Genomic DNA, 10,602 nt, shown 5'->3' on the forward strand with positions numbered 1-10,602 from the left:
TCTGGATTAGAATTTTGAAAAATAATTATCTATATCATATTTCATTCTTAAATCACTTAGAAAATGTTAAATATAGATTGAAAAAAGACAATAAATTAAAGTTCATTTCATAATTAGCCATGTATCAAAAATATGTAACAATGATATTTACATAAATGCATCATATTCTAGTACACATAGGGAATTAAAATTTTTATAGAGAGAATATGTTTGAGCATTAAATTCCCTATACAAATGTGAGAAAGGTATGTCAACAAACTACTTAGAAATGCTCATTAAGTTTTCCACCTTAGAGAATAAACTGGTGGTGTAAATATATAATGTTTTGTTCATCCGTCTTATAAGCAGAGATGAGTCCCCAAGAATTTGGAGATTCATAAGATCATTGTTCAAATAAGTTTTAGGAGACATTAAATGGATTTGACTTCATTGGAGTATTTGTTCCTACCTTTGTGTCCACCTTTTCATAGAAAAAGTGAGTGTCTCTCTCATATAAAATAAACCTCAATACACAAACCTAACTTGTGCCATGGCATGCACTTTCAAATAAGACTTAGGAATATTTCTTGTTTATCCACAATTCATTGATGATTTATGGCCCTTTAGGAAAGCTCATAAACTTAAAGGAAGAAAATAAAGCCAAAAAATGAGATGTAACCCGAAAGGATGAAGGGAAGAGTTTGCGGGAAGGAAAATACCTTAAAAAAAAGTGGCAATCCTCAAGATGCTAGCATCTTGACCAAGCTATATCCCCCATAGTACTAAATATGGAAGTGACCTATATGCCTTCAAGTGCCTTGATATAAGCTAGTCCTTGAAATTATGGTCCACCATCATCCTTTTCCACAAATTAAGGAGGCCTAAGTGGTATTCAACCTCCCTCTAAATTTTCATTGAGGAGGGGCCACACATAAATTGATGAGAGGTAGTTGCACCATATTACTTACATAATAAGCACTTACCTAGACTTTGGGATTTTCTCCTTTCGAGTCGCTTCGTGTCAAAATTCAATTGCAAAAAACAAGCCACGTGAAGGAGATACATTTCGAAAGTATTGTCACCTTCCATAGCATAGTTCCTCTTTAATCTCCCTCAACCACAACATGAGGATACCAATTGTGTACTCACTTCTAACTGAGTTTGTTTCCCATTTGAGTTCATCCATTGTATACTTCAAACATATGTGGGATTTTCAAAGTTCCACCTAAAATTCCTCAAACAAACATCTCATCTTAGCGTCCATCCCTAGTTCTCATGTCAAACACTAACCTTGAGCGCAAAGAGTTGTAGCTTAAGGCCTCCCAAATTTGATAGAGTATGTTGGCCCCTTCCAATGTTCTTCTTTTGAAATAAAACTCCTATTCTTTAGAAAGAACATCCTCTTTTATAGTCATGTCACTCTTGTTATTTTATATGGATGTGAGGCTTGAGGCTTTAGTATATCCAAACAATCATGCAAAAATATTGAACAACTCCAAAAGCAAATTTTAACCTGTCATCTCAAAATTAAAGAAAATACTCCCTACCCTATCCTCTTTATTGAAAAATTATTTCCCACATTGAAATCATGGCATTAATAGGTATGTTATGTATAAGAATAAGTTATACAACATGGATGCCAAGAGATTTCTTAAAATTACTTCTATCTATAGAAAAAAACACCAAAATTCGACTCAAGCGAGGGTGGCATAAGGATGTTTAGTCATGGCTAGACCATTGAGAAATAAATGAGGAGATCATCTATCCAAATTCCAAATTGAAGGATAAATTGGGGGGAAATAAAGAGCTAGAGGGAAAAATGAAACTACTACATTGTTAGGAGGTGATCAACCCCAAACTTGAACACAAAAAGTAGATCTCTTTCTTGACTAGTGCTAAGAATAAAATGAACATTTCCAAGATTAGAACTAATAAGCTCCATAGTGAAACTAGGTGTTGGTCAATAAAAAAAAACCATGGGATGAAAATGCTTGTCAAATATGTGATCTTAGGAGGGTTGAGAATGAAAACAAATCCCGTGGGATGAAAATGTTTGTCAAATATGTGATCCTAGGAGGGTTGAGAATGAAAAAAATCTCTCTTAGATTTCCATTCTTATACTCACATTCAATCTAATTTTCAAATTATTTTTCACTCTACCAACCTTCTTGAGCTTTTAACTCATCAAAACTATGGTGATCTAGGAGGCTTCTCTCACTTCTTTCTAGCATAGAAATAAGAAGTTAAATTTTTTTAATTAATCTCTTACCTTCTTAAGGTATGGTAGACCATATACGTCTTAGTGGATATTATTTTTCATTATTATGATCATATTTTTTTTATGCATAATATAAATTATTTTTTTAATATTTTAATTACGTTTAATTTTTTTATAATTATAAAATAAAAAATTCAAATTTAGATAAATTATAATAAAAAATAAAAATAAATATATATTTATAAAATAAGTAATTGTTTGTTTCTAAATAAATATATACTTTTATCTTCCAATTACATGATTTCAAAATTTCATAAAATCTCAATTTTTTTTTTTTAATTTAAACTATATATAGAGAGAGAGAATGTATGCTATTAATGAGATTATTGATGAGATTATTTTATTGATAATATTATGATGAGGAAAAATGTTGAATATTGTTGGATATTTCATGGTGTATGTGGGAGTGGGGAAATACAAGTGCACTGGGCATTTTCTATCCCTCTCCATGCAACCGACACACAAATATGTTTGAGACACATGTGATATGTAGATCTAGTGCCGATATTTTGGAGACCTCTGATCGTTATATGTTTTTTCTCAAAACGCGTGGCCTTGAGGTTGGTAATATCAAGGTGAATGTGGAGAACAACATTCCTCACATTGTCGGTAAAATTAAGAAGAAGAAAATGCAATTAAGTCTAGAGGTAAAGGTGATAGGAATGGAGAGGGAAACAACAAGGTGTATTCAAAAATTTAGCCTATCAGGAGACTCCAATGTAGAGAACATAAAGGCTACTTACAAGGTTGGCATCCTGAGTGTGACCATGGCCGAGCGTTAGCCCTTTGACTTTGAGAAGCCAAATCATAAGGTTGTCAGCAAAGTGTTTTTTGAAAGTCTCTATCCAATGTTGGATCCGACAATGGAAGGTGTTGGGGAGTTGGATCATAAAAAAATTATGATCTTTGTTTGGACCATGTCATGTCCCTTTGCTTTTTAGTCACAGAATCAAAAGAAGTGGGAGTGTTGAGTGTCAAGATTCAACAATGTACATGTATTCCTATGGGTGAAATGAGGCTCCTCTATGGAGGGAGGAAACTGAAGATGGAAAAATGCCTCAGAGGCTATGGAATTAAGAGGGATGCCACAATCACTGTAGTGACATGCTTGTTTGGAGGTGCCCAAGGGGGTGTGGAATCTTCAAATTAAAATAATATATCCTTCAAGGAGGCCCTCAAAATAGGACCTTGGTCTTAGCAATCACAGGCAACTCGTAGGGCATTCTAGGTGGATAAAGTTGAGGAGGTGCACTTTATTGGAATTTCACACCAAAATATGGAGGACTACCTTCAACTCTACACTAAATCAAGCCTTATCTGTCACTTCGATGGCTTATGGCCACATTCAGATGATCTATACAAATGGATTCATATGGTTTGGACTGAAGAGTGCAAGGTCATCTTCTACTCTAAAGGATTTTTTATAGTGATTTTTGATGAACTAGAAGAGTACCAGAAGGCCCTAAATTATGGGCCTTGGTTATGGGGTAAAGTTGGTTTGTTCATAACTTCCTAGTTTCTATAGTTCGATCCTTCTACAATAGTATCACCAAATTTCCAATTTGGGTTCGACTTCTAAATTTTCCCACCCATATTTGGCACCTTTAAGTTTTTCAGGGCATACGAAATTTATTCGGTCATTTTCCTACCACATATCCCTCTTGAGGGAAGTGTGACCTATACACCTACGGAAAAATATGTGTGGAAATTGACATTAGTAAAGGGATGTTAGATTAAAACAATTTAAAAATCAGTTGTTTTCATTGAACCCAACCTCTGGATTACGAGAATATTGTGTTTTAGTGTTGAATTTGTCTACAAACTAGCCATATATATAATTCCTACCCTCTATTAAATTACATCAAGAGACAACACTTTAGACCTTCAAAATCTAAAAGTTTGAAACTTGTTAACCCATCCTCTATGGAGGGTGAGACTTCTTCCATTTCAAATCAAGAGGAGAATGGTGTTGACGATGGTATGACTCCCGAGAAGTAAGATCAGAATGTCACTCCTCATCAAACTTATGCGGGTTCAATAGGGATCTTAGTACCCCTTGAAAACAGGAAATTGGGAAGTCAAGACATCTCTTTGGGTATTTTAAAGTAGGCACATGAATTGACTTCTTTTGAGACCGATATGGAATCTCCTTCAGATCTCACCAATAATCTACAAATTACTTTGGTTGATTCGCCTCCTGTAGGTCAGAAAAAGGTTGCGAGAAAGAGAGGAAAGAAGAGTCACTTTGAAGACCATACCGAAGTCAAGTGATTTTGTTGGGTCTACCAAATCTATCGTAGTCTCTTCTTTTGGATCTGTCAAATCCATGCTCTGTCAAAGTCCCCATATGGACATCCGCTACAACAATGTAATTTTATTTTCTTTGATAATAGAAAGTATATATATATATATATATAGAGAGAGAGAGAGAGAGAGAGAGAGAGAGAGAGAGAGAGAGGAATACTCATTAAAATTTGTTAGCATATCACATTTCAATTTCCCAAGAATGTTATTCTTATTATTTTATTAATTTCTCAATAGAGTAAAATACTTTTAAATATAAATGTTTTTTTGTTTGTTTTTTATTATAAAGAGAAATTTACAACACAAAAGTTATTCATCTTAGGCCACACCAACCTTTAACATGAGGGGAAATTTGCAATGTCTCCTACCAAATACCACAAATTTCACATCAAAATCACTACTCACTATGTCTATTTTGTAAAAATAACCTGAGGATTGTACCTAATCTAGGCCACATGAACAATTAACATGGGTGGATTTCCTTGGGCGTCTCCTCCCAAATACAGTGAGTTTCAAACCTTAGCCACCTTAAAGAATGAAACCTTCAAATGTAATTATGAGAGAAGAATTTTGAATTCATTTTAAAAGAAGGATATAGAGGTGAACTTTTATCCACTTATGTATGGCGAATAACCCCTTACTTTTCACCATTAAATCATACTTCTTTGGAAAAAAATTTGACGAAATAAGTATGGCTAAACTTTGATACTCTTTGTATACACATATCACAAGATCATTAATATAACCTCCCTAAATACAATATCAAATTAAATCACTAACTCTACCTCAAAATATTTCTTTAAAATTGATCTTGATTTAATAGTAAAGAACTCATCACCATTAAATTCAAATCCTCTCTTTTCAGTAATAAATCCCATTCTTTTAAATATAATTTAAAAACAAAAACAAATAAATCTAATTTTCAAATAATTAAATAATTAAAAAAATAAAAGGAAATTTTGATAATATTTACCTACTATATATTTTATAAAATTTAAAACATATTAACTTAAATCACATATCATTTATAAAATAATATTGTAATAAAAAAAACTAAACCAATAATAATCTCTGTACGTACATATATTTTTAATGATAATAAAAAATTATAAAACCATTATAATTTTAACTTATGAACCATCTGCCATTCTCATTAATTTCGTAATGCTTAACTAATACCCCTTTAACATTTTAATAAAGTAATTATGTACATATGAATTTACTTGGAATTTTGTGGATTAAACTATGATTCGGAAGAACTGGGCGAAATGGAGTGTCAAGCACGTAGACGATAGAGTCACGTGTATGGATCATCTAGCTTGTGTGCTTTTGACAATTTGACTTTCTTACGTACGGTTACACGTGTGAGGGGAGTGCCACAACGTCATCGATAGATGCCTCAAGCACTATGAGATGCCATGTAAGCTGGGCATAAATTTTTCTCTAGTTTCCAGACTTCTGGTTGGTGCTAGAGCTTCTGTTAGTACTCGGATCATTTAACCGCCACAATCAAAATATCTAGAAACAGAGTAGAGTCCAGTGAAAGAAGATACTTAAAAAGGAACATTACCGGTGCCAAGAATCTGATTTCAATTACTTTAAAACATTTGAAGGAAAAGGATGACAATTATGAACCATTACAGTCTAGGTAGTACATGATTACATAATCTGTACCAGATGAAGCCATTGAAGCCATGAAATGGAGCAAGCGTGATGACCATATTTAATATTTTCAACCTCTAAAATATTTTCTTTTTTAAGAATGACACTGGTTTTGCATATGTGGTAAACCCACTTATGAGTAAAACCTGAAAGGCTGGAAAGCCAAGCTCTCTTGACATCTTCTGGACTTCAAGTCAAATGGCTTCATGTTTTGGATTGGTGCACTTTACTCATCGTCATGGCATTAACGAAAGTGTTTAGGTTCAGAAAAGAAGATCCTCCATGAAGGACGGCCTTTGTTGCCGACTCTTTGAGTTTGAGAACGTTGTCTCATCTTCTTTCCTTCCGCTGTTCTCATCATTCTCCTCACAACATCCTCAACCTCTTCTTTCGTGACCACCTTGCGGTCATCCACATCCACGTCTTCAAAATCGAGGCCGATCTTCCACACCTCCTTAGCGAATCTGCAGTTGAGAAACTGATCGCCAAAATATGGGAATCCCACTAACGGAACTCCCATGCTCATGCTCTCCAACATAGAGTTCCAACCACAGTGTGTGAGGAATAATCCCACCGAAGCGTGGGCAAGTACTTTCACCTGTGGCGCCCACTTCACAAACATTGCCCGTTTCTTTGTTCGTTCTTCAAAGCCCTCAGGGAAAATTGCAGCCTGACCATCTGCGATATCTAACCTGAGAACCCACAAGAAAGGTTGTCCGCTGTTCTCTAGCCCTAATGCCAGCTGCTCCAGCTGTTGTTTTGATTTGACAGCGATGCTCCCAAACGAAATATATATAACTGATCCCGGCCGTTGCATATTCAGCCAGGTGAGGCAGCCCTCCTCCTCCTCCCACAGACTGCATCCCGATGCCCTTCCTTGTAAAAAGTTGGGAAGAAAAAGAGGTCCAATGGCCAAAGCAGGACAGCCATTCAAAGAAAGTGCCCTTATTGCATCCCTCCCTTCGAGCTCCTCGAACGTGTTCACTAATACATAGTCGCCTTTGCTTTGCTTCTGTGATTCATGGAGGAAGGCTTTGAAAAGAATGTCGGATGGATCTTGGGAGCGATAGAAGGATAACAGGTCGGTCGGCTTCAGTGGTGGGATGTTTCCGGGAAGACAGGTGATGAAATTTTCTGGATTATTCGCCTCCGTTACTGAAGAAGGTACCAACATAGTATAGTTATTGTCTTTGCAGAGCAAATGAAAATAGTTGAATGAAACAAACCAGGATTTATAAGCATAACGTAAAAACTATAACTATGAATGAATGTTTCATCTTTCATATTCGATTGCATCGAGACTCACCAAGACCATTTATATTTAGATGCATCGATAGCGATCATGAGTTTTTATTGTGTAGTTAGGTCTCGTAAATGTAATCGTGAGAATTAGTTAAGGGAAGAGGCTAATTTTGTAACCTCGCTGTATGTGTAGGTATGTTAATATGGAGTTTGACAAGTGTTTTTAAAATAAAAACAAAAATAAAATTTAAATGGAATAATAATATTTTTTATAATAAAAAAATAAATATGTTAGAAATAAAGTAATTAAAATGGAATAATAAGATTTTTTATAATAAAAAATAAATAGGTTAGGAATAAAGTAATTAAAAGTAAAAAAGTGTTAAATCTTAAATTTTTTTAAAATATTTTAACATTAAATTTAAATAAATTATTTAAAATTTTATGTTAACTAATTTATGTGGATATTAAATTTATATATATTTATATATATAAAATAGTTAAATGAAAATATTTTGATGTTGTATATAATAAAATATTCAATGTGAGTTATCAATATAATATATTAATAGTAGCTATACTTAAAAATATATTAATAATAAAAAAACCATTTTAATTTGTATTGTAAAATGTCTTCATGTACATGTTATGTAAAATATTTTAATGTCAACTATGTATGTATTATATATTAAAATATATATATATATATATATGTATCATGAAAAAATAAGTTTTTATGGTTAAAACCTTCGAAACTTAAAATTTTACAGTTTGGTAACAATAAATGATTACACATTGCATTTTGCACTGTAAAAAAGTTTGAACATAAAGAAATTCAATCGCTTTAACCTCATGTTAAATCCATGCTTAAGATGGATCTATAATGGTTAAAATCCTCCTTATACTTCCTATAGATTTCTTGTAGTTAAACCAATATTACTTTTAAAACCTTGAAATCTTAATATTTTACAGTTTGGTAACGATAAAAAATTACACATTGTATTTTGGAAATTCAATCCCTTAAGCTTATGTTAAATCCATGCTTAAGATGAATCTATATTGATTAAAATCCTGTTTATACTTTCTATAGACTTTTTGTAGTTAAATCAATATTACTTTACCATTTAAAAAAAAAGAAAAAATTATAACTTCCATGTCAATTCACAGAAGACACTTTATGTTTGAAATCCAACATAAACGTAGTTTCTGAACTCATATGTAAAATTTATCGAAAACAGCTGGCTATATTGTCATGTTTATTGTTTTTGGCATACTATTTTTTCCGAAATTAAGTAAAATTTATTAAAATTATAAACCTATATAATTTAAATGTTAAAAAATATCTAATATACATATTTAAAATATCAAAAAATTATAATTTACAGATTTTTTATCTTAAAAAAATAAAACCTAAAATACCCAACAAAAAAATAAAAAATAAAAAATAAAAATATTCACATAAACAAATAAATTATGAAAAATCCAGATACACAAACTTAATCTTGCTTCTATCTCTCACAGACAAATTATGTATCTCAATTGATTGCAATCATTTAAAACAATCCATCATTTAAAACGGGCATATAGAACATTTTGCGTACACTGAAAACCAAAAAGTAATTGTTTTGTCATAATGTCATACATAAAGTCTACCTATTGGTTACATGGCATCTAAATAATAAATTTGACAGTTTACTAAGTTTTGTGTTAACCTTGGTTCTTGGTTTTATTGGTACATAAATTGAAGCAATCAAATTAAATAATTTATTTGGATCATGAAGGATGATTGAAGTTGGCATATAATATGAAGCGAAAAAATTATTAATCATGTCAGTGCGAATCATAATATGGTATTAATATTAATAATATTATTAATACAGAAATTTCAATTAATAGAAATTAAAGGATAATTTATAAAATATGATTTGATCAACCATCAAAATGTGAACTCTCTTGTAATTACTGGAAATGGAGAACATACCATTTACTGGAATATGTCCCTCGAAAGAAGGAAATTGGCGTAGCATTGAGAAACGGAGCAAGCAGCACATATAGGCCAGAAGATAACCCTCGGCACTTTCATATTGCTTGCGACTTGCTCCGTACAAGACATGAAGGCGTCTGTGACGATGAACGTGATGGGTGGACATGCTGCTGATTTCTCTTCAGTGCTTCGAAGGAGCTCCTCCAAGGTGGGCCCTAACTTTTGCACGGCAACAAATAACTCGCCAACGTTGGAAGTGCGACCATGGTCGGGTGGTAAACCATCTGGAATAGACAGAAATCGAATTCCTTGTCCTTGCTGGTCCAGTTCGGGATCGTTTCTGGAGAGAAGAGATTTAGGGTCTTTTGAAGCTTCCACCATGCGTTTGTGTATCCATTCAGTATTAACGAAAGTGACAAAAACATCCCTCATAGCCAGCAACTGGGCCAAATTGATGAGAACATTTACATGTCCCTGTGCAGGAAATGGCACAATTACTGCATGGGGAGCAAGTTTCCCCTTTTGCTCCAACATATTCATGTCATTATTGCTCGACATTATTCGTTTCTCTTCCGTTAATCCACTAAGGAGTTGAGCTACGACTCATACAGCTTCTCCAAGGGATTGAATACAATTATCATGGTGATTATGTTTGGTTCTTATAATGGTTAAAAAATCATGGGCATTGCACACAGCATGCTGATGAAAATTTGCAACCAATTTTCAACTTTTAGTTGATTTGGTAGGTTTACGTTTCCGTCATTGACTACAACTTGTTATTTGTCTGGAATGATTACCTGCGAGGAGACGTAATGCTGCTGGACCTCAAGAGTCAATGTCATGAATCTATCCAATAATTCATACCTCAAGAGTCAATGTCATGAATCTATCCAATAATTAATGAATTATTGGATAGATTCATGACATTGACTCTTGAGGTCCGGCAGCATTACGTCTCCACACAACAAACTTAAAGTTAGGCGGTAATTCTTCACTTGTTGAAGTTAACCATGCCCACTACCGAGCTGAGAAGTGTCAGCTAACGAGAGTTCGGGCTGTCGGGGGTGTTACGATGAGAAAAGAAGAAAGACAATGCTGTCTAATACCTTTTCCCCAATGGCAAGGATTTTAGAATGACACGCTATGCCTTTCA

The 10,602-nt window shown here is 33.4% G+C and overlaps 1 pseudogene across 1 annotated transcript; it reads right to left on the reverse strand.

Moving 5' to 3' along the window:
• Positions 1 to 6,139: 6,139 nt before the first annotated feature.
• Positions 6,140 to 10,135, reverse strand: LOC149189273 (UDP-glycosyltransferase 85A1-like; annotated as a pseudogene). Its single transcript, XR_016256343.1, has 2 exons — positions 9,447 to 10,135; positions 6,140 to 7,378 (listed from the first exon to the last, which is right to left on the reverse strand). The product of XR_016256343.1 is annotated as a UDP-glycosyltransferase 85A1-like (transcript).
• Between the last annotated feature and the right edge of the window lie 467 nt (positions 10,136 to 10,602).

This window comes from Pinus tabuliformis, chromosome 3_1 (assembly GCF_031772625.1).
Source record: "Pinus tabuliformis cultivar Carrire ecotype Pingquan chromosome 3_1, CPIR1, whole genome shotgun sequence".
NCBI classification, from domain to species: domain Eukaryota; kingdom Viridiplantae; phylum Streptophyta; class Pinopsida; order Pinales; family Pinaceae; genus Pinus; species Pinus tabuliformis.